At 38.0% G+C, this 26,802-nt stretch overlaps 1 long non-coding RNA gene across 1 annotated transcript; it reads right to left on the minus strand.

Annotated features, from left to right (window-relative positions):
* LOC118903815 lies at positions 1–26,802 on the minus strand. The gene is made up of 4 exons (XR_005021869.1): positions 26,729–26,802; positions 5,185–5,316; positions 1,442–1,616; positions 1–846 (listed from the first exon to the last, which is right to left on the minus strand). It is a non-coding gene; the product is annotated as an uncharacterized LOC118903815 (long non-coding RNA).

Raw genomic sequence — 26,802 nt, forward strand, 5'->3', positions numbered from 1 at the left:
AAACAAATCTGCAGGAAATAAATCTACTGTTCAATGAGCAGTATGATTTGCACATGCCATCAAAAATTATTAATCCGAAGATAATTAAGCAGGGTCTTTGCTATACAAAAGTGTTTTTCACTAATTTTGCATGTGTATTTATAAGAAAATGTGAATTTGGGGGATTTATTCTGTTGGTGTAAAGGCATCTGATGTTTTAGATGTATCCATGTTTATAAAAGTGTAAAGCACAATGAAATTATGCTGGAATTCTCAAATAATATTTTTCCTACTTTATATTCATGGAAGAGATGAGCTCAAGAGAGAACAAAAATGAGAAGTGTTGGTGTGATTTTCTAAGCATTTAAAACACAATTGCCAATTGAAACCCTAAAAATGTTTACATGTCATTAAGATATGATTCTTGTAACAATTTTACATTGATCATAAAGGGATTGGGTTTGTAATCTGTGGTCGTATATATCCTAGTGTGCCCATAGTGAAATAAGTAGGGTTGAGCCAAAGCTTTCTTTGTTTGTATCTTAAATTGTTTGATTACAACACCAAAACAGATACAAGGTATGTAGAAACTGGTTTACCTGATTTTCTGTTGGCTTAGATTAATATTCATAGTAGAACTTGCTAAAAATGTGTTTGTATTGTAGGTGGTGTTTGTATTACACTTATGAATATGTATGGTTTAAAAAAATATTTTCAGTATACAAGAAATTCAACTTTCCAAATAAACGTTCACCTTCATGTACTCTAAAAACGTTTGTATTCTTTTCTACCCAGATGAGAAGAATCAGAACTTATGTATCAACCTTAACTTCAGTTGCCTCTGATCCTGGGATATCTATAAATGAACTATAATTTAGTAGAACGCAAATGAGGTATAAATAAAGTATTTTGATTTGAATGACTATATTTACAAACAGACCATCTAACATCATGCACATCTACAAACTGTAATATGCCAATAAACTCTATGTTTATGATAAATGTGAAATTAAGATGAATGTATATTCATCTGATTGTTTTTAGAACAATGTAGAAGTGTTGCTTTGCAAGAAAACATCCAATATGCTGTACTTTCAAATAAGGCTAGTGGGTAATTGGGGCACTGCATCTGGCCCAGCAGACAATCTATGGACAATTGTGATTTTTAAAAGTGTTTTCTGTGTACTAAGCAGTTTACATACAGTATGTATTTTTTATTCCCTCACTCCTCTTAGGAATGCTTTAGAAAGGTGAGGTTGAGTTTAAAGCTGACTTATTGATCATGTTTAGAAACTGTATGGTTTTAAGATAATGTGGTCAGAACATATAATAGCGGAAAACAAGCCAAACTATATCTAGAAAACAGCTCACTGCATGCAACCTAAAAAGCAGTAATTGAAATGAATTGATAAATTTGCTACATTGGAATTCTCCAGGAAGAAAATATGGCATCCAAACTTACTGGATCCTGAAGTTCTTGGCAGACTCAATTCCAAGTCTGTTTCCCACTCTATTGTCTCCCTGAAGTGTCACATCCATCCAAGGCTTTGATTGTCACATGCAGGCCAGTGACTTCAAGGTATTTTTAGCCTAGAATTCTTCTTATATCTGAAGTTTTGATGTCTGCTCTCTGATGACTGGGGGAGAAGTGTTTCAAAAGCGAAGGCCTAATTGCCCCCTTCCAAAGCTGTTCAGCTCCCCCCCCCCCCCCCCCTGCCCCCCCCCCCCCCCACCCTGCAGCTGTACAGTTCAGTGATTTGAAGCAACAGCACCCATCCAAGTACTCAAGCCACAAACCTAGGCACCATCCTTCACACCCAGCTTTCTCCTGTCCCCCACACTCAACCTACACTAAATCCTCTTGAGATTATTGCCTGTGTATGTCCTGCATCAGCCCCCAGCTCTGCCCTGTGAACACGTTAGCTGGACCACTTTCATCCCTATTCTGATCCCCCACAATGACTTCCCAGTGCCCTTAAGAGAGGGACAAACATCTTTAACTGTTCTTCAATATCCAGCATGGTCAGACTCCTCCTAAGCTCCCAGATCCCATCATTTCCCCTTCTTCCCTTCCTCACTCCCATCCTGTCACGGTGATTGCATCCAATGCCTCGTATGCCCTGCTTCCGATACTCTAGGTGCTGTCTGCCTGTAGCAGCAGCGGCTCTGCGTGGACTACAACTGAATAAAACCAGGTGGAGATTAAGGGCGGGGGGGTGGGGTGCTCGGGACGAAACTCTTCCGGCAGGCTTCTTCCCTTGCTACTATGGCACGAGATGCCACGGAACCCTGCTCATGGAGGAAGTAACACCCCATGGAGGAAAGGTTTACACAATAAGACAGGGACACTGGTGGATAGATTCCAACCTTCTCTCTTTTCCCACGTCCCCTCCCACCTCCCTTTTACAGCATGGTCCCATGGATTACAGCAGTCGTTTGCATTTAACAGTGACCAGTGGAATAGTGCATCCTCTATTAATAGTTTCTCACTTGTTCCCTGCCTCATTCTCCCTTTCCCTTAATGCCTAACACTAATTTATAAGGACGGTACTCCCTACTAAATTAGTAGCCCATATCCTGACTGCTGCAGGCTCTGCTGTTAAGGAATTCAGGCTAAGACTCATATTTTATCAGCTCCAAGTATTTGGTCAATTTCTTCCTGTCATGAGCCCCTTAAAGTTCTTATTTCTTCTTCACAAGATCACTGATCTGTTTTAAAGTTCAATGTCGTTTCTTAAGAGAGACCTCCCAAGACTTCCATAACTAGGTCAAATCACGCTACTTTAGCATATCACAACATTACTTACCTCTCATTTTTTGCACTAATCACTGTTGCAGTTTTACTTTTATAGTATGGCTATTTAATTACCATGTCTATTTCTCTGATTAGTCTAGAAGTTCTATAAGGGTAGTGGCTGCATCTTTTTTTTTTACTGGAAACATCAACTGTCTAGTATAGTGTATGACATCTGACGGACATTTGTTAAATATGTGTTAAATAAATAAAAGAATGAGAGTCACAAGGAGATATCCCAACTAATGAATGCACTTGAGAAAAATGCGAGTCCAGAAATATGAAAGACTCTCCATTAGCACTCCTAAACTGTTCTTTCCCCGGGTTTTCTGTCTTAATAAATGACCCCAGGATCCACTCAATGACTCAGGCCAAGAGCCTGAAAGTCATTCCTGGATCCACTCTCTCTCATTGTTTCGCATCACCTCCTATCAGTTCTAGCTCCAAAATACATTTTTAACCCTTTCATAGTTCTTCACCACTATTACCACCATCCTAAACCAAGCAAAAGACATCTTTTTCCTAGGGCTGGTTTTCTTGCTTCATTTTTGTCCTCCTCTGCAATCTGTAAACAATCCCAGGGAGCTTTACAAAGTATAAATCAGATTATATTAATGGTTTCTCAGTGAACTTAGCCAAAATTCCAAATTGCTAACCACATGACCATATGAGCTATCTTAGTGACCTGCCTACCATACTGACTATATCTCATACTCTCTTTCTGGAGAGAGCTATGCTTTGGCCACTCTGACCTTCTCTGTGTTTCTAGAGCCCAGGAAAACTCATTTCTACCTAATGACATTTGCAATTGCTATTTTTCTGTCTGAAATGTTCTCCCAAATCTTATATAAACTGCCTCATAGGCCATTTAAAAGTCACTTCTTCAGACAAGATGTTTCTGACTATCAACTCTAAAATAGTCACGGGCTGCTACTTTATTCCTTTTTCTTTCTTCAAAGCAATCATTACTGTATTAATTTATATCCTTATGTGATTTTTTGTTTTCTTCTCTGCTCCTACTACAATGTGAGCTCCATGAGAAAAGCAACTTTGCCTGTCTTTTTCCCTGCTCTGACACCCAGAATTGGCCCCAGCATGTAATAGATCTCAAAAAGATAATTGTTGGGTAAATGAATGAGCTAAAGCACCAAATGGGAAACAACAAATAACAGTAAGGGAAAAAACAAATTAGTCTGCTTATTAAAACCCACTGACCTGGGAAAGATCAAACAAGATGGCAGAGTAGAAAGACCCTGAGCTCACCTCCTCACAAGGGCACATCAAAATCACAAATATTCACAGAATTGCCCTTGATGCAAGACTGGAACCTACCAGAAAAGACTTTCTACTAAAGTACAAACCTCAAGGAGACAGGTAGGAGGGGTAGACTGGTGATATAGTCAAGTCCCATATCCCTGAGTGGGCGATCCACAAACTGGAGAATAATTACATTGCACAGGTTCTCCCAAAGGAGTGAATGATTTGAACCCCATGTCAGGCTCCCCAGCCTAAGGGTCCTGGACCAGGAAGCAGAGCCTCCAGAGCATTTTGCTTCAAAGCCCAGTGGGGCTTGCTTCTGGAAAAACGAGAGGCCTAGGGGAATAGAGACTTCATTCTTAAAGGGTGCGCACAAACTCTCCTGTACTCCAGAACCCAGGGCAGAAGCAGTAAATGGATACGAGCCTGGATCAGACCTACCTGGTGATCCTGGAGAGTCTCGTGGAGAGTCAGGGTGCTGATGCAGCTCACCCTGGGGACAAAGACCCTGTGGCAACCATTCTTGGGAGCTCCTTCTACCATGTGGATACTGGTGTTGGCAAGCACCATCGTGGAATCCTTGCTCTAGCATTTTAGCCCCAGGATCCAGCCCTACCTTGTCCCAGTAGCCTATAGGCCACCAGTGCTGGGATGTGTCAGGCCAAGCAAATAACTGGGCAGGAACACAGCCCCACCCATAAGCAGACAGGCTGCCTTAAGACCCACTGAGCTGCCTCTGGACACCCAAGAGCCCAGGAATCAGCTCCACCCACCAGGGGGCAGGCACCAGCCCCAGAACCCCTGGGCCCTCACCCTGCCCTCCAGGAAGCCTGCTCTAGCCTCTGGACCGGCTTCAACCACCAGGGGGCAGACAGCAGACATAAGAAAACCACAATCCTGCAGCAAGTGGCACAGAATGCCCACCAAGCAGGCCAGACCCTGCCCTGGGACCAGCTGGGCCCTAACCCTCACTACTAGTGAGCCAGCACAAGCTTTGAGACACCCCAGGCCCCATACCAACTGTGTCAGGAACTGACCCCCCTCCCAGCAATTAGACACCAGCTCTGGGACCCCTGCACCCTGCAACCAGACTCCAGGACCCAGCTCTGCCCACCAGTAGGCCAGTGCTAACCCCAGGACCTGGCTTCACATACCATTGGGCTGGCAACTGCACCAGAGTCTTCTGGACCCTGACTCTGCCCACCACTAGTGAGCCAGCACTAGCCTTGGGGCTCCTTGGGTTTCTGCAGTCAGCTGCCTTGGACCATCTAAACACATAGGACCACCTAAATACATAAGGCAAATATTAATGGGCATAAAGGGAAAAAAACCAGTAACACAGTAATAGTAGAGAATTTTTAACATCTCACTTATATCAATGGACAGATCATCCAGACAAAATCAATAAGAAAACACTGGCCTTAAATGACTCATTATATCAAGTGGACTTCATAGATACATATAGGACATTCCATCCAAAAGCAGCAGAATACACATTCTTTTCAAGTGAACATGGAATATTCTCAAGGACAGATCACATGCTAGGCCACAAAACAAGCCTCTATAAATTTAAGAACATTGAAGTCGTAGCAAGTCTCTTTTCCAACCACAACACTATGAGACTAGAAATCAACTACAAGGAAGAAAACTGCAGAAAACACAGACATGGAGGCTAAACAACCAATGGACCACTGAAGAAATCACAGAGGAAATTTAAAAAAACCTGAAGACAAATGAAAACACAACAACCCCAAATCTTCTGCAAAAGCAGTTCTAAGAGGGAACTTTATACCAATGCAAGCTTATCTGAAAAACAAGAAACATTTCAAATAAACACCATAACCTTACACCTAAATGAACTACAGCAAGGGGAACAAACAAAACCCAAAGTTAGTAGAAGACACCATAAAGATCAGAGCAAAATTAATGGAATAGAGACAGAAAACAACAACAGAAGAGATCAATGAAACTAAGAGCTGGTTCTTTGAAAAGATAAACAAAATTGATAAATCTGGGACTTCCCTGGTGGCACAGTGATTAAGAATCCGCCTGCCAATGCAGGGGACACAGGTTCGAGCCCTGGTACAGGAAGATCCCACATGCCATGGAGCAACTAAGCCCGTGCTCCACAACTACTGAGCCTGCTCTCTAGAGCCCATGAGCCACAACTACTGAGCCCACATGCCACAACTACTGAAGCCCGTGTGCCTAGAGCCTGTGCTCCGCAACAAGAGAAGCCACTGCAATGAGAAGCCTGCTCACCACAACAAAGAGTAGCCCCCACTCACTGCAACTAGTGAAAGCCCGCATGCAGCAACGAAGACACAATGCAGCCAATAAATAAATAAATAAAGGAAACCTGTAAAAAAAAAAAAATTTGATAAATCTTTAGCCAGACTCATCACGCACACACATCACGCACACACAAATCAATGAAGTCAGAAATGAAAAAGAACTCACAACTGACACCACAGAAATACAAAAGATAATAAGAGACTACTACAAACAAATATATGCCAATAAAATAGACAACCTAGAAGAAATGGACAAATTCTTAGAAAGGTACAATCTCCCAAGACTAAACCAGGAAGAAATGGAAAATATGAACAGACCAATTACCAGTACAGAAATTGAATCAGTAATTTAAAAGCTCCCAACAAACAAAAGTCCAGGACCAGATGGCTTCACAGGTGAATTCTACCAAACACATAGAGAAGAGCTAACACCTATTCTCCTCAAACTATTCCAGAAAGTTGCAGAGGAAGGAACACTTACAAATTCATTCTATGAGGCCACCACCATCCTAATACCAAAACCAGACAAAAGTATAACACACAAAAATTATAGGCCAATATCAATGATGAACATAGATGCAAAAATTCTCAACAAAATATTAGCAAGCTGAATCCAACAACACATTAAAAGTATCATACACCATGATCAAATGGGGTTTATCCCAGGGATGCAAGGATTTTTCCATATCTATAAATCAAGCGACGAGATACACTGTGTTAAAATGAAAAACAAAAACCATGTGATCATCTCAATAGATTCAGAAAAGCTTTTGATAAAATTGACCATCCACTGATGATAAAAACTCTCCAGAAGGCGGGCATAGAGGGAACACATCTGAACATAATAAAGGCCATATATGACAAACCCATATCTAACATCATACTCAACAGTGAAAAGCTGAAAGCATTTCCTCTAACATCAGGAACAAGACAAGGATGTCCATTCTCACCACTTTTATTCAACATAGTACTGGAAGGTCTAGCCACAGAAATCAGACAGGAAAAAGAAATAAAAGGAATCCAAAGTGAAAAGGAAGAAGTAAAACTGTCATTGTTTGCAGGTTACATGACACTGCACATATAAAATCCTAAAGATACCACCAGAAAACTACTAGAGTTCATAAATGATTTTGGTACAGCTGCAGGATACAAAATTAATATACAGAAGTCTCTTGTATTTCTATACACTAACAATGAAATATTAGAAAGAGAAATTAAGGAAACAATCTCATTTAACATCGCATCCAATAGAATAAAATACCTAGGAATAAACCTACCTAAGTAGGCAAAAGACCTCTACTCCAAAAACTGTACGACACTGATGAAAGAAACTGAAGATGACACAAAGAGATGGAAAGATATACCATGTTTATAGATTGGAAGAATTAATACTGTTAAAATGATGATACCACCCAAGGCATCTTACAGATTCAAAGCAATCCCTATCAAAATAACAATGGCATTTTTCACAGAGCTAGAACAAATCATTTTAAAATTTGTATGGAAACACAAAAGACTCTGAATAGAAAACAATACCAGGAAAGAACAGAGCTGGAGGAATCACACTCCCTGACTTCAGAGTATACTACAAAGTGGACACAAAAACAGACACACAGATCAATGGCACAGGATAGAGGGCCTGGTACTAAACCCATGCACTTATGGTCAATTACCTATGACAAAGGAGGCAAGAATATACAATGGAGAAAAGACAGTCTCTTCAATATGTAGTGCTGAGAAAACTGGACAACTACATGTAAAAAATTAAACTAGAACATTTGATCACACCATATACAAAAATAAACTCAAAATGGATTAAAGACCTAAGTACGACTGGAAACCATACAACACCTAGAGGAAAACATAGGCAGAACGCTCTTAAACATAAATCTCAGCGATCTTTCTCTGGATCTGTCTCCTAAAGCACAGGAAATAAAAGCAAAAATAAACAATTGGGACCCAATTAAACTTAAAAGCTTTTGCACAGAAAAGGAAACCACTGACAAAATGAAAAGACACCTACAGAATGGAGAAAAGATTTCCTAATTATATCACCGATAAGGGGTTAATATCCAAAATATATAAACAGGTCATACAAGTCAAAATAAAAGAAAAAAAAAAAACAATTAAAGAATGGGCAGAAGAACTAAATAGACATTTTTCCAAAGAGGAAATACTCTGGCCAACAGGCATATGAAAAGATGTTTAACATCGCTAATCATCAGGGAGATGCAAATCTAAAGCACCTCAAACCTGTCAGAATGGCTATCATCAAAAAGAACACAAATAATAAATATTGGAGAGGATGTGGGGAAAACCCTAACTCTTCTTGGGAATGTAAATTGGTGCAACCACTGTGGAAAACAGTATGGAGGGTTCTCAAAGAAAACAAAAGTAGAACTACCATATGACCCAGCAATTCCACTCCTGGGTATATAGCTGAGAAAAACAAAAACACTAAATCGAAAGGATACATACAATGTTTGTAGCTGCATTATTTACAACTGCCAAGATAGGGAAGCAACCTAAGTGTTCATCAAGAAATGAATGGATAAAGAAGATGTGGTATACATATACAATGGAATACTACTCAGCCAAAATAAAAAAACAAACCATAAAACCACACACAAAAAAAACAAGAACAAAATTTTGCCATTTGCAGCAACATGGATGGACTTGGAGGCATTATGCTAAGTGAAATGAGTCAGGCAGAGAAAGACAAATCCTGTATGATATTACTTATATGTGGAATCTATAAAATAAAACAAATTAGTAAATATACCAAGAAAGAAACAGACTCACAGATATAGAAAACATACTAGTGGTTACCTTGGAGAAAGGGAAGCGAGGAGGGGCAAGATAGGAGTAGGGGATTCATAGGTACAAACCCTTATGTACAAAATAAATAAGCTTCGAGGATATATTATACAACACAGGGAATATAACCAATGTTTTATAATAACTATAAATGGTGTTTAACCTTTCAACATTGTGAATAACTATGTTGTACACCTGTAACTTACCTAATATTGTATACTTTAAAAAAAACTATACTTCAAAAAAAACCTGTTGACCTGAATTTTGCATTTTATAAGTATTCATATATTTAGACTATATTAGACTTATTTTGGTGATCATTTCAAAATATATATAAAGATCAAGTCAGATGTTGTATATCTGAAAATAATATAATGTCATATGTCAATTATATCTCAGTTTTAAAAAAGAATATACAGGTGCCTCAGTAAAAATACAAAACTACATACAGCAGGCCTGATCATGGAAAAACAATTTTTTTTCAAAGCTGATGCCAAGCCCTCTTTTCTGCTTTCAGGAGAAGTTGTTTTTAATGTTTTGTAAAACAACTATGTAAGTCAGTAATCACCTCAGTGAAACCACTTATGAGATTAAATACAAATTTTTTGGGGGGGAGGTAAATTTCAGCAAGTTACATACAAAGAAGTTAACTGTTGTACAATGTATATTAGAATGATTTTGATGATTAAATATTTATAATTTATGTTTATAACTTCACAGGGAAAATATTTCTAAGATAATACATTTCATCATAGAGTATAAAAATTTACTATGTTTTACAATTAATTTTTAAAATACCAGCACATGCCTCTTTGATGAAGTTAATGAGTAGAAGTATCATAATTTTGCTATGTTAATAAAAATGTAATTAAAAGAGTCAACCACCAGATGGGAGTGTTTCACAATATTATACCCTTTGTAGAAAGCATTCTATAGTCAAGGTGTTTTTTTCCTTGAAGGCAGTTTTCAAGATTGAAACATGTATTGTGTATATATTACTTAGAGATTTTTACTCTTACTCTTTCACTTCTAAGTTGTGGTCATTATTGAACTTCATTAATTCAAGTTTTGTCAATTATACAGGTCTTTTCTAAGGGATCAGGATTTTTCAACTCTTAATATATGATGAAATTGTGTTGTAATACTTAGAACATGAAAAAAATATGTTCTTTTTCATCTTTTCCTTTCTGGTAGAAACAGAAGTGACCTCGAATTTGTTTATATTATTATCTATTTCTAAACAAATTGATAATTCTTCCTTTTTTCTGTAATTTATAAATACCATAGGGTACGAGGATACAATATTTTCTGCTGAACATCTGCATAGCTAAATTAATAGTAACACCTGTATCATCAGCCTGTTGTAAAGATGAAAATGAGTTCAAATATGTGAATAACTCAGCCATATGCAAAGTGCTAATCACACATTATGACATTATTAATGAAACACTTTTTAAAAACTGTTAACTGAAAAGATGTAGTTATGATCATGTTGATCATTATGCAGTAAAAGATAGAGTGCCATTTGAAGCAAACTATTTTGTTAAGAAAAGTGACGAGGTGAAATCTGAGTTGACATCTAATACAAATAAAACATTAACTTCAAACTCAAGTTGAACTTTCACTTCAGTACATAAAAGTTAACTTTGGCACCGTCAGCAACTCCTGAAGGGCTTGTTAGCACAATAATGCTGGATTCCATCCCGAATTTCTGGTTCTGTAGATCTGGGGTTGCACCCAAGAATTTGCATGTTTAAAAGTTCCCAGATGTTGCTGCTTCCCCTGCTGGTCAGGTGATGGCACCTGGAGAACAACTGACCTACAACAATGCCGATATTTGAAAACAATCCATTAAAATAAAGAAAAATTTAGAAAGAACAAAATTACGTTCCATCAGTTCTCTGAATATTCTTTTCACAGAAGTAGTAAATTAACTTCCAGAATGATAAGTAATAGCATATCCCCTTGATGATTTACGGACTAAAATCCACAACAAAGTAATATTAATCTTCAGTGTTTTCAGATAGCTGACAGATGTTTTCTTTTTTACACCAAGAAATGCTGGTCTAGGATAAATTGCACAACTTCCTATTATACATGTGTATATATATATATATATTTTTTTTTTTTTTTTTTACTTAATTTATTTTATTTATTTTTTGGCTGTGTTGGATCTTTGTTGCTACGTGCAAGCTTTCTCCAGTCTCGGCGAGCGGGGGCTACTCTTCGTTGCGGTGATTGGGCTTCTCATTGCACTGGCTTCTCTTGTTGCAGAGCACAGGCTCTAGGCATGCGAGCTTAGCTGCTCCATGGCATGTGGGATCTTCCCGGACCAGGGCTTGAACCCATGTCCCCTGCATTGGCATGCGGATTCTTAACCACTGCGCCACAAGGGAAGTCCCTATATATATATTTTTAATTAAGCAAATGAAACAGCTACTCTTGAGGGACTCTGAGAAGTTATGAAATGGTTGGAAAATTGCTTCAGCGTCTGTTCTGGTTCTGCGGCAGAGCAATCTCACAGTTCTTGGTTCTCTACAAGTCTGAGCAGAAAGTCTCTTTGCACTGGAATAAGCAACACTTCTTAAATCCTTCAAAACCTTTAATCAGTTTCTACCCCACTCTCTTGCCCATTTCTTTATCATCCCAGCAGCTATAGAAGTGCATGCCTACAGCAGATTACTGTAAACCATTTCGAAATTATCCTACTTCCCAGGATCCTCCAAGCCTCTGCTTCACAGATCTTTAGAAAGTTTTTTAGTTAATGGGGACGCCTAGTGTACATGGTAAAATAAACATGCAGATTATACCAACACTGAACTTTCCTAGAGTTACACGAGAACCCACTACTCCAGAGAGAAAGCATCTATGTTCGCACTTCTTCCTGAAACTATAACTGTTCAGAGGGTAACATTTTTCATTCTCAGATTTTGCCGTGATGTTAGAAATATTTACAACCAAGGCTGTAGCTGTGGCAAATTCAAATCTGAGACATGCAAACAGGGTGCAAAAATTGTAACAGTAAAATTAAAATTTAAAGAAAGAGCACAATTAGTCTCCACAGGATAGGTAAAGAGGAAGAATGATCATAGTACTTAGGGTTAGCAAGGGAGATGGTCAACTGTTGATAGCTCCTGGTAACACTTATTGGTAAAACATTTTAAAAGAGCAATTTGGCAGTATGTGTCAAAATGTAGAAGAAGTCCCAAAATATACTCTAGAAATATAATTAAGAATACTGTATTTCCTACAATTTATATTCAACTGTCAGGGAAAAAAATAGCAATACAACTCAAATTTTAAAAGTGGTCATTTTCAAGTAAACCTGTTATGAAGATAGCACTTTACAGTGATAGAATGTCACAATGAAAACTTCTGGAATTCATAGTCCGGGAGTTACTATTCTGACAGATAGATAAGCCTGGAATCTATTTGCACATGTCTATTTTCTGAGAAAAATCTGTAATATCTTTCATCAGATTCCCAAAGCTGCTCATATGCACAATCTTCCATTTAAACAAGGGTTTGGAGAATTTGCTGAAGCACAGTATATTCACCTTTCTTAGGAAGTCCTGATCTAGTCACCCCCACGTTTAATTTAAGAGAAACTGAGGTCTAAAAAAAATGTTTGAGGAGGAGCAGGGCATGGCAGCCAGGAGGAAGTAGGAGAGCCTGGATGGAGGGCGGGTCGAAGGTCAGGGCCTTTTCCTGGCCACCATGACATGGATCCCTACCTGAACACTGCAAGTGACTTTTACCCTGGGATTCAGAAATGTCTACAGGACTGAGACGGGACCCGCTAAAGTTTACACCAGCATACAGATAAAATATCCTTCAACTGAACTCCATGTGCCCAGTCACTCAACATAACTCTGAAGCCGTGTGGTTGACAGGCTCTTGGTGCTCCAGGCAGGCATCAGGGCTGTGCCTCTGAGGTGGGAGAGCCAAGTTCAGGACACTGGTCCACATGAGACCTCCCAGCTCCAAGTAATATCAAACGGCGAAAATCTCCCAGAGATCTCCAACTCAACGCCGAGACCCAGCTCCAATCAACGACCAGCAAGCTACACTGCTGGACACCCTATGCCAAACAATTAGCAAGACAGGAACACAACCCCATCCATTAGCAGAGAGGCTACCTAAAATCATAATAAGGCCACAGACACCCCAAAACACACCACCAGACGTGGACCTGCCCACCAGAAAGACAAGATCCAGCCTCATCCACCAGAACACAAGCACTAGTCCCCTCCACCAGGAAGCCTACACAACCCACTGAACCAACCTTAGCCACTGGGGACAGACACCAAAAACAACAGAAACTACGAACCTGCAGCCTGCGAAAAGGAGACCCCAAACACAGTAAGTTACGCAAAATGAGAAGACAGAGAAACACACAGCAGATGAAGGAGCAAGGCAAAAACCTACCAGACCTAACAAATGAAGAGGAAATAGGCAGTCCACCTGAAAAAGAATTCAAAATAATGATAGTAAAGATGATCAAAAATCTTGGAAATAGAATGGAGAAAATACAAGAAACGTTTAACAAGGACCTAGAAGAACTAAAGAGCAAACAAACAGTGATGAACAACATAATAAACGAAATTAAAAATTCTCTAGAAGGGATCAATAGCAGAATAACTGAGGCAGAAAAACGGATAAGTGACCTGGAAAATAAAACAGTGGAAATAACTACTGCAGAGCAGAATAAAAAAAAAGAATGAAAAGAATTGAGGACAGTCTCAGAGACCTCTGGGACAACATTAAACACACCAACATTCGAATTATAGGGGTCCCAGAAGAAGAAGAGAAAAAGAAAGGGACTGAGAAAATATTTGAAGAGATTATAGTTGAAAAGTTCCTTAATATGGGAAAGGAAATAGTTAATCAATTCCAGGAAGCACAGAGAGCCTCATACAGGATACATCCAAGGAGAAACATGCCAAGACACATATTAATCAAACTATCAAAAATTAAATACAAAGAAAAAAATATTAAAAGCAGGAAGGGAAAAACAACAAATAACACACAAGGGAATCCCCATAAGGTTAACAGCTGATCTTTCAGCAGAAACTCTGCAAGGCAGAAGGGAGTGGCAGGACATATTTAAACTGATGAAGGAGAAAAACCTACAACCAAGATTACTCTACCCAGCAAGGATCTCATTCAGATTTGACGGAGAAATTAAAACCTTAGCAAACAAGGAAAAGCTAAGAGAATTCAGCAACACAAAACAAGGTTTACAACAAATGCTAAAGGAACTTCTCTAAGCAAGAAACACAAGAGAAGGAAAAGACCTACAATAACAAACCCAGAACAATTAAGAAAATGGTAATAGGAACATACATATTGCTAATTACCTTAAATGTAAATGGATTAAATGCTCCAACCAAAAGACACAGACTGGCTAAATGGACATACAAACAAGATCCGTATATATGCTGTCTACAAGAGACCCACTTCAGACCTAGGGACACATACAGACTGAAAGTGAGGAGATGGAAAAAGATATTCCATGCAAAAGGAAATCAAAAGAAAGCGGGAGTAGCAATTCTCATATCAGACAAAATAGACTTTAAAACAAAGACTATTACAAGAGACAAAGAAGGACACTACATAATGATCAAGGGATCAATCCAAGAAGAAGATATAACAATTGTAAATATTTATGCACCCAACATAGGAGCACCTCAATACATAAGGCAAATACTAACAGACATAAAAGTGGAAATCAACAGTAACACAATCATAGTAGGGGACTGTAACACCCCACTTTCACCAATGGACAGATCATCCAAAATGAAAATAAATAAGGAAACACAAGCTTTAAATGATACATTAAACAAGATGGACTTAATTGATATTTATAGGACATTCCATCCAAAAACAACAGAATACACATTATTCTCAAGTGCTCATGGAACATTCTCCAGGATAGATCATATCTTGGGTCACAAATCAAGCCTTGGTAAATTTAAGAAAATTGAAATCATATCAAGTATCTTTTCTGACCACAATGCTATGAGACTAGATATCAATTACAGGAAAAAATCTGTAAAAAATACAAACACATGGAGGCTAAACAATACAGTACTTAATAACCAAGAGATCACTGAAGAAATCAAAGAGGAAATAAAAAAATACCTAGAAACAAATGACAATTAAAACAGGACAACCCAAAACCTATGGGATGCAGCAGAAGCACTTCTAAGAGGGAATTTCATAGCTATACAATCCTACCTTAAGAAACAAGAAACATCTCAAATAAACAACCTAACCTTACACCTAAAGCAATTAGAGAAAGAAGAACAGAAAAACCGCAAAGTAAGCAAAAGGAAAGAAATCAAGAAGATCAGATCAGAAATAAATGAAAAAGAAATGAAGCAAATGATAGCAAAGATCAATAAAACTAAAAGCTGGTTCTTTGAGAAGATAAACAAAATTGATAAACCATTAGCCAGACTCATCAAGAAAAAAAGGGAGAAGACTCAAATCAATAGAATTAGAAATGAAAAAGTAGAAGTAACAAATGACACTGCAGAAATACAAAGGATCATGAGAGATTACTATAAGCAACTCTATGCCAATAAAATGGACAACGTGGAAGAAATGGACAAATTCTTAGAAATGCACAGGCTTCTGAGACTGAACCAGGAAGAAATAGAAAATATGAACAGACCAATCACAAGCACTGAAATTGAAACTGTGATTAAAAATCTTCCAACAAACAAAAGCCCAGGACCAGATGGCTTCACAGATGAATTCTATCAAACACTTAGAGAAGAGCTAACACCTATCCTTCTCAAACTCTTCCAAAATATAGCAGAGGGAGGATCACTCCCAAACTCATTCTACGAGGCCACCATCACCCTGATACCAAAACCAGACAAAGATGTCACAAAGAAAACTACAGGCCAATATCACTGATGAACATAGATGCAAAAATCCTCAACAAAATACTAGCAAACAGAATCCAAGAGCACATTAAAAGGATCATACCCCATGATCAAGTGGGGTTTATCCCAGGAATGCAAGGATTCTTCAATATATGCAAATCAATCAATGTGATACACCATATTAACAACTTGAAGGAGAAAAACCATATGATCATCTCAATAGATCCAGAGAAAGCTTTCAACAAAATTCAACACCCATATATCATAAAAACCCTCCAGAAAGTAGGCATAGAGGGAAATTTCCCCAACATAATAAAGGCCATATATGACAAACCCACAGCCAACATCATCCTCAATGGTGAAAAAGTGAAACCATTTCCACTAAGATCAGGAACAAGACAAGGTTGCCCACTCTCACCACTAGTATTCAACATTGTTTTGGAAGTTTTAGCCACAGCAATCAGAGAAGAAAAAGAAATAAAAGGAATCCAAATCGGAAAAGAAGAAATAAAGCTGTCACTGTTTGCAGATGACATGATACTATACAGAGAGAATCCTAAAGATGCTACCAGAAAACTCCTAGAGCTAATCAGTGAATTTGGTAAAGTAGCAGGATACAAAATTAATGCACAGACATCTCTGGCATTCCTATACACTAATGATGAAAAATCTGAACATGAAATTAAGAAAACACTCCCATTTACCATTGCAACAAAAAGAATAAAATATCTAGGAATAAACCTACCTAAGGAGACAGAAGACCTGTATGCAGAAAATTATAAGACACTGATGAAAGAAATTAAAGATGATACAAATAGATGGAGAGATATACCATGTTCTTGGATTGGAAGAATCAACATTGTGAAAATGACTCTACTACTCAAGGCAATCTACAGATTCAATGCAATCCCTATCAAACTACCACTGGCATTTTTCACAGAAGTAGAACAAAAAATTTCATAATTTGTATGGAAACACAAAAGACCCCGAATAGCCAAAGCAATCTTGAGGAAGAAAAACGGAGCTGGAGGAATCAGGCTCCCTGACTTGAGACTATACTCCAAAGCTACAGTAATCAAGACAGTATGGTACTGGCACAAAAACAGAAATATAGATCAATGGAATAGGATAGAAAGCCCAGAGATAAGGTGACCATATCATACCATAAACCCACGCAGATAAGGTACGTGCGTTTATCTTTGATAAAGGAGGCAAGCATATACAGTGGAGAAAAGACAGCCTCTTCAATAAATGGTGCTGGGAAAACTGGACAGTTACATGTAAAAGAATGAAATTAGAACACTCCCTAACACCATACACAAAAATAAACTCAAAATGGATTAAAGACCTAAATGTAAGGCCAGACACTATCAAACTCTTAGAGGAAAACACAGGCAGAACACTCTATGACATAAATCACAGCAAGATCCTTTTTGACCCACCTCCTAGAATAATGGAAATAAAAACAAAAATAAATAAATGGGACCTAATGAAACTTAAAAGCTTTTGCACAGCAAAGGAAACCATAAACAAGACGACAAGACAACCCTCAGAATGGGAGAAAATATTTGCAAATGAAGCAACTGACAAAGGATTAATCTCCAAGATTTGCAAGCAGCTCATGCAGCTCAATATCATAAAAACAAACAACCCAATCCAAAAATGGGCAGAAGACCTAAATAGACATTTCTCCAAAGAAGATATACAGATTGCCAACAAACACATGAAACAGTGCTCAACATCATTAATCATTAGAGAAATGCAAATCAAAACTACAATGTGATATCATCTCACACCACTCAGAATGGCCATCATCAAAAAATCTACAAACAGGGCTTCCCTGGTGGCGCAGTGGTTGAGAATCTGCCTGTCAATGCAGGGGACACGGGTTCGAGCCCTGGTCTGAGAAGATCCCACATGCCGTGGAGCAACTGGGCCCGTGAGCCACAATTACTGAGCCCGCACGTCTGGAGCCTGTGCTCCGCAAGAAGAGAGGCCACGATAGTGAGAGGCCCATGCACTGCGATGAAGAGTGGCCCCCACTTGCCACAACTAGAGAAAGCCCTCGCACAGAAACGAAGACCCAACACAGCCATAAATAAATAAAAATTTAAAAAAACACAAAAAAACAAAAACAACAACAACAAAAAAAACAACTTTCTAAAAAAAAAAAATCTACAAACAATAAATGCTGGAGAGGGTGTGAAGAAAACGGAACCCTCTTGCACTGTTGGTGGGAATGTAAATTGATACAGCCACTATGGAGAACAGTATGGAGGTTCCTTAAAAAAACTAAAAATAGAACTACCATACGACCCAGCAATCCCACTACTGGGCATATTCCCTGAGAAAACCATAATGCAGAAAGTCATGTACCAATATGTTCATTGCGGCTCTATTTACAAAAGGCAGGACATGGAAGCAACCTAAGTGTCCATCGACAGATGAATGGATGTGGCACATATATATAATGGAATATTACTCAGCCATAAAAAGAAACGAAACTGAGTTATTTGTAGTGAGGTGGATGGACCTAGAGTCTGTCATACAGAGTGAAGTAAGTCAGAAAGAGAAAAACCAATACTGCATGCTAACACATATATATGGAATCTAAAAAAAAAAAAAAAAATCGTCATGAAGAACCTAGGGGCAAGATGGGAATAAAGATGCAGACCTACTAGAGAATGGACTTGAGGATATGGGGAGGGGGAAGGGTAAGCTGGGACAAAGTGAGAGAGTGGCATGGACATATATACACTACCAAACATAAAATAGATAGCTAGTGGGAAGCAGCCGCATAGTACAGGGAGATCAGCTCAGTGCTTTGTGATCACATAGAGGGGGTGGGATAGGGAGGGTGGGACAGAGGGAGACGCAAGAGGGAAGAGATTTGTGGACATATGTATATGTATAACTGATTCACTTTGTTATAAAGCAGAAACTAACACACCATTGTAAAGCAATTATACTCCAATAAAGATGTTAAAAAAAAAATGTTTGACGAAGACACTGTGCTAGTTATAGCATGTAGTTAAAGTATATAGATATAGGGACTTCCGTGGGCGTGCAGCAGTTAAGATTCCACGCTTCCACTGCAGAGGGCATGGGTTTGATTCCTGGTTGGGGAACTAAGATCCCACATGCTGCGTGGTGCAGCCAAAAAGTTAAAAAAAAAAAAAAAAAAAGAAATCAGGAAAAAAGTATATAGATATAGCATAGTTTCTTATCTATATTTACATCCATATATCTATATACATATATCTATATATATTTGTATTTAAGTATATATGTATTTAATATGTATGTATGCAAATATGGATATAATGTGTGTGTGTATGTATAACCTCTATAATGTGCTGTGTTGTTTGTGCTTTTACATTTGTCATTGTTCAGGATTAGACTCCCTTGGTAGAAAAAAATAGGATATCTAGTTTAACATCATTATTTTATATGATGAATTCAGAAAAAGGGACTTGCCTAAGGTCACATTGCTTACCTGTAGTGATGAAATCCAAGAGGTAGCCTTCAATATTTTAGGTAGATATGAACCCAATATTTCAGACTTCAAAGCCTGGCTCCCCCACTTTCCAGTTGTATGACCTAGCAAGCCCCTCGAAATTCAGTTTTCTCATCTGTGATGATAACTTTCAGGTTTGTGGGAAGGAATGAGTAAGAAAATTTTAACTAAAATAACAAGGAACAAAATAGGTTCTTGCCAAATAGTTGCTGGACACTTTAAGCCAAATGTAAGTATTTGTAAGATGTAATGATTTTCATGTGTGAAAGCAAGTAAGAAAATGACTATGACTGTCAATATGGAAACACCCATAACTGCTTACATAAAATATAAAATCCCTTACAATATATGTTATGGATTTTTATAAAATATCTTAATGTCTTAACTACTATCTGTACCACACGTTATAGGAAAAGAGCTTTTAAGTAGGAACTATTGAATTTTTCATCTCACCAGAGGTCTTGCATCTTTCTACTCTACTAGACGTAAAGTTTCTGTAACAGCCGTCATGGATTTCTCCATCCTCTCGCTGAAATCATCACTTCAAAAATGATCATTGTCTGCAGCCTTTCTCAGAAAAATGTATGGGACTTGTTATAATTGAAACAAGTGTTGAAAAATTCGATGGACTCACTTCTAATTGTAGCCCACTGCTGGGCTTCCCTTGGGTGGGTAGTTCTCCATTTTTTATAGTCTGAGGATTTTCAGGAAACTAATGTAACACAGAAGACCTTAACCTGCTTTTAAGGATTTCAGGACCCTTATACTTTCTTTGGGACTATGCGCAAATGGCCATACCATTCATGACACCCCCACCCATTAAAACTATTTGTCTTTACTCTTTTTCCTTACAAAATTCTTCCTTCCTCTGCCAGCCTTGGTGAAATCAGAGGACAAAGAGAAAGCAACTAATTGCTTGCACAGCTCCCAATTGTATAGTTAAGTTCATTAGAACACACGTTATACGGGAATCCTGCAGATGGTTGGACACATGGTCTCTAAAGTGTTATTTATACTTTGGAACTAGTAACAATGAGTCACTTGCCTAAATAATTAAAAATGCATATTCCATATCAAACAAAGTCTGTGATCATCACTCTTTGGCTGCATGCACTGCAGTCCAAATTAACAATCCTTCACTTCTTTTCCGACCTGTCACCAACTAAAAGACATATATAACCATGCCTATGTGATATTACTACTGACAGCGTGATAATAATTGATGATGAGTTAGCTACTTTTTTCCTCAAAGTATATCTTAGTGACTGAGAGTATGAATTTTTAAGTCAGTATAGTTGATGAAAGAATGGCAACTCATGTTACACGCCAACTCCAATCACATAGTAGTGGCTGTTGGCAGAGCTCTGTGGGGAAGGAAGGCACACAGAGGTAGTCCAATAGAAAGTGCCAGTATCGATTAATAATGTCTGCCGTGGACATAGGAATAGGGACTGGCAGCACATACACAGGGTATTTGCATTTCCTGGGTTTGTGGTTATGAACCCTAGGTTTTAAGAGTCAGACATTCCTGGATTTACTGTCTGGCATCACCACTTACCAGCTAAGTAACCAGCTAAGTAAATGGCTTCAAGGGAGTTATTTAATCTCTCAGAGTCTGTATCACTCAGTTTCATCAACTGTAATTGAGGAAACTAATATTCTCTCTCTTTCTCTCTCTCTCTTCCCACCTCAGTCTCTGTCTTGATGGTTACAATTTTTAAATGCATGTAAAGTGGTACCAGGCATATAGCTACGTAGTCAATAAAATTAGGTAGTACTATTACTGCTCCTACTAATGATATTTTAAAGAAAGAATATTTTCTCAGGTTCCTCACACACTGAAAAAGTAACTAGACAGCAGAGATATTAAGAATTCACAGAGGACCTGTGCAGAAGGGGAGAGGCAGCATGTCCAAAGCAGGCCAAAGCAGGGCCTCCAGAGTGTGGGGTTCTGGAGTTTTGAGAGCCTCATCCACCAGAGGGCACACAGCAGAAGCACTACAATCCTTCAGCCTGTGGAATGAAAACCACATTTACAGAAAGATGGACAAAGTGAAAAGGCAGAGGACTATGTACCAATGAAGGAACAAGATAAAACCCCAGAAAAACAACTAAATGAAGTGGAGATAGGCAACCTTCCAGAAAAAGAATTCAGAATAATGATAGTGAAGATGATCCAGGACCTCAGAAAAAGAATGGAGGCAAAGAGCGAGAACATGCAAGAAATGTTTAACAAAGACCTAGAAGAATTAAAGAACAGACACCTAGAAGAATAAAAGAACAAATAAATAGAAATGAACAATACAATAACTGAAATGAAAAATACACTAGAAAGAATCAATAGCAGAATAACTGAGGAAGAAGAACAGATAAGTGACCTGGAAAACAGAATGGTGGAATTCACTGCCACAGAACAGAATAAAGAAAAAAGAATGAAAAGAAATGAAGACAGCCTAACAGACCTCTGGGACAACATTAAACACACCAAAACTCGCATGATAGGGGTCCCAGAAGGAGAAGAGAGAGAGAAAGGACCCAAGAAAATGTTTGAAGAGATTATAGTCGAAAACATCCCTAACATAGGAAAGGAAATAGCCACCCAAGTCTAGGAAGCACAGAGAGTCCCAGGCAGGATAAACCCAAGCAGAAACATGCCGAAGTACAATCAAATTGACAAAAATTAAAGACAAAGAAAAATTATTGAAAGCAGCAAGGGAAAAATGACAAATAACATACAAGGGAACTCCCATAAGGTTAACAGCTGATTTCTCAGCAGAAACTCTACAAGCCAGAAGGGAGTAGCACACTATATTTAAAGTGATGAAAGGGAAGAACCTACCACAAAATTACTCTACCTGGAAAGGATCTCATTCAGACTCGATGGAGAAATCAAAAGCTTTACAGACAAGCAAAAGCTAAGAGAATTCAGCACCACCAAACCAGCTCTACAACAAAAGCTAAAGGAACTTCTCTAAGTGGGAAACACAAGAGAAGAAAAGGACCTACAAAACAAAAACAGAACAATTAAGAAAATGGTAATATGAATATACATATTGATAATTACCTTAAATGTGAATGGATTAAATGCTCCAACCAAAAGACAAAGACTGGCTGAATGGATACAAAAACAAGACCCATATATATGCTATCTACAAGAGACCCACTTCAGACCTAAGGACACATACAGACTGAAAGTGAGGGGATGGAAAAAGATATTCCATGCAAATGGAAATCAAAAGCAAGCTGGAACAGCAATTCTCATATCAGACAAGATTGACTTTAAAATAAAGACTATTACAGGAGACAAGGAAGGACACTACATCATGATCAAGGGATCATTCCAAGAAGAAGATATAACAATTATAAATATATATGCACCCAACATAGGAGTACCACAATACACAAGGCAAATGCTAACAGCTGTAGAAGAGGAAATCGACAGTAACACAATAATAGTGGGGGATTTTAACACCTCACTTACACCAATGGACAGATCATCCACACAGAAATTAATAAGGAAACACAAACTTTAAATGACACAATAGGCCAGATAGATTTAATTCATATTTATAGGACAATCCATCCAAAAACAGCAGATTGCACTTCCTTCTCAAGTGCACATGGAACATTCTCCAGAATAGATTACATTTTGGGTCACAAAGCAAGCCTCAGTAAATTTAAGAAAATTGAAATCCTATCAGCATCTTTCCAAACACAGTGCTCTGAGGTTAGCAGTAAATTACAGGGAAGAAAACGTAAAAAATACAAACACATGGAGGCTAAACAGTATGTTACTAAATAACCAAGAGACCACTGAAGAAATCAAAGAGGAAATCAAAAAATACCTAGAGACAAATGACAACAAAAACACGACGATCCAAAACCTATGGCATGCAGCAAAAGCAGTTCTAAGAGGGAAGTTTATAGCAATACAATCGTACCTCAAGAAAGAAGAAAAATATCAAATAAACAATCTAACCTTACACCTAAACGAACTAGAGAAAGAAGAACAAACAAAACCCAAACTTAGTAGAAGGAAAGAAATCATAAAAATCAGAGCAGAAATAAATGAAATAGAAACAAAGAAAACAATAGCAAAGATCAATGAAACTAAAAGCTGCTTCTTCGAGAAGATAAACAAAATTGATAAATCTTTAGCCAGACTCATCAAGAAAAAAGGGAAAAGGCTCAAATCAATAAAATTAGAAATGGAAAAGGAGAAGTTACAATGGACACCACAGAAATACAAAGCATCATAAGAGTCTACTACAAGCAACTCTATGTCAATAAAATGGACAACCTGGAAGAAATGGACAAATTCTTAGAAAGGTATAACCTTCCAAGACTAAACCAGGAAAAATAGAAAATATGAACAGACCAATCACAAGTAATGAAATTGAAACTGCAAATAAAAATCTTCCAAAAAACAAAAGTCCAAGACCAGATGGCTTCACAGATGAATTCTATCAAACATTTAGAGAATAGCTAACACCCATCCTACTCAAACTCTTCCAGAAAATTGCAGAGGAAGGAACACTCCCAAACTCATTCTACGAGGCCACCGTCACCCTGATACCAAAACCTGACAAAGATACTACAAAAAAAGAAAATTACATACCAATATCACTGATGAACATAGATGCAAAAATTCTCAACAAAATACTAGCAAACAGAATCCAACAACACATTAAAAGGATCATACATCATGAGCAAGTGGGATTTATCCCAGGGATGCAAGGATTCTTCAGTATTCGCAAATCACTTAATGCAATACACCATATTAACAAATTGAAGACTAAAAACAATAGGATCATCTCAATAGATGCAGAAAAAGCTTTTGACAAAATTCAACACCCAGTTATGATAAAAACTCTCCAGAAAGTGGGCATAGAGGGAACCTACCTCCACATAATAGAGGCCACATATGACAAACCCACAGCAAACACCATTCTCAATGGTGAAAAACTGAAAGGATTTCCTCAACTTCAGGAACAAGACAAGGATGTCCACCCTTGCTACTATTATTCAACATAGTTTTGGAAATCCTAGCCACAGCAATCAGAGAAGAAAAAGAAATAAAAGGAATACAAATTGGAAAAGAAGAAGTAAAATTGTCACTGTTTGCAGATCACATGATACTATACATAGATAATCCTAAAGACACCACCAGAAAACTACTAGAGCTAATCAATGAATTTGGTAATGTAGCAGGATACAAAATTAATGCACAGAAATCTCTTGCTTTCCTATACACTAACAATGAAAGATTAGAAAGAGAAATTAAGGAAACAATCCCATTCACCACTGCAACAAAAAGAATAAAATACCTAGTAATAAACCTACCTAAGGAGGTAAAAGACCTCTACTCAGAAAACTAGAAGACACTGATGAAAGAAATAAAAAAATGACACAAACAGATGGAGAGATATACCATGTTCTTGGATGGGAAGAATCAATATTGTGAAAATGACTATACTACCCAAAGCAATCTACAGATTCAGTGCAATCCCTATTAAATTACCAATGGCATTTTTTACAGAACAAGAACAAAAAAATCTTAAAATTTGTATGGAGACACAAAAGACCCCGAATAGCCAAAGCAATCTTGAGGGAAAAAAATGGAGCTGGAGGAATCAGACTCCCTGACTTCAGACTATACTACAAAGCTACAGTAATTAAGACAATACAGTACTGGCACCAAAACAGAAATATAGATTAATGGAACAGGATAGAAAGCCCAGAGATAAACTCACGCACCTATGGACAACTAATCTATGACAAAGGAAGCAAGGATATACAATGGAAAAAAGACAGTCTCTTCAATAAGTGGTGCTGGGAAAACTGGACAGCTACATGTAAAAGAATGAATTTAGAACACTCCCTAACATCATACACAAAAATAAACTCAGAATGGATTAAAGACCTAAACGTAAGACTGGACACTATAAAACTCTTAGAGGAAAACATAGGAAGAACACTCTTTGAGATAAATCACAGGAAGATCTATTTTGACCCACTTCCCAGAGTAATAGAAATAAAAACAAAAATAAACAAATGGGACCTAATGAAACTTAAAAGCTTTTGCACAGCACAGGAAACTATAAATAAGATGAGAAGAGAACCCCCAGAATGGGAGAAAATATTTGCAAATGAATCAACAGACAAAGGATTAATCTCCAAAATATATAAACAGCTCATGCAGCTCAAGATTAAAAAAGCAAATGACCCCATCAAAAAATGGACAGAAGACCTAAATAGACATTTCTCCAAAGAAGACATACAGATGGCCAAGAAGCACATGAAAAGCTGCTCAACATCACTAATTATTAGAGAAATGCAAATCAAAACTACAATGAGGTACCACCTCACTCCTGTTAGAATGGGCATCATCAGAAAATCTACAAACAACAAATGCTGGAGAGGGTGTGGAGAAAAGGGAACCCTCTTGCACTGTTGGTGGGAATGTAAATTGATACAGCCACTAGGTAGAACAGTACAGAGATTCCTTAAAAAAACTAAAAATAGAATTACCATATGACCCAGCAATCCCACTCCTGGGCATATACCCAGAGAAAACCATAATTCAGCAAGACATATGCACCCAATGTTCATTGCAGCACTATTACAATAGCCAGGTCATGGAAGCAACGTAATGCCCATTGACAGAGGAATGGATAAAGAAGATGTGGTACATATATACAATGGAATATTACTCGGCCATAAAAATGAATGAAACTGGGTCATTTGTAGAGACGTGGACGGACCTAGAGACTGTCCTACAGAGTGAAGTAAGTCAGAAAGAGAAAAACAAATATTGTATATTAATGCATATATGTGGAATCTAGAAAAATGGTACAGATGACTGGTTGCAAGGCAGAAACAGAGACACAGAAGTAGAGACAAACCTATGGACACCAAGGGGGGGAGAGCGGCAGGGGGGATGTGGTGGGATGAATTGGGAGATTGGGATTGACATATATACACTAATATGTATAAAACAGATAACTAATAAGAACCTGATGTATAAAAAAAGAAAAGAATACACAGCAATTCCTTACCTGTTCTCCTAAACCTCCCCCGCCCCAAATTCATGCCTTTCAAACAAGTTCAAAACAAAACGTCTCAAAACATAATCTTTGCAGGAGACACCGTGCATAGAGGGGGGTGAGCTGACCTTTGAAACATCATGCTTCAAGGGGGACCCATTTTCGCCAGTGCTCCTGGGCCAATCACGCGGCTGGGCTTCAA

The sequence above is a fragment of the Balaenoptera musculus genome, chromosome 11 (assembly GCF_009873245.2).
Source record: "Balaenoptera musculus isolate JJ_BM4_2016_0621 chromosome 11, mBalMus1.pri.v3, whole genome shotgun sequence".
Taxonomy (NCBI): domain Eukaryota; kingdom Metazoa; phylum Chordata; class Mammalia; order Artiodactyla; family Balaenopteridae; genus Balaenoptera; species Balaenoptera musculus.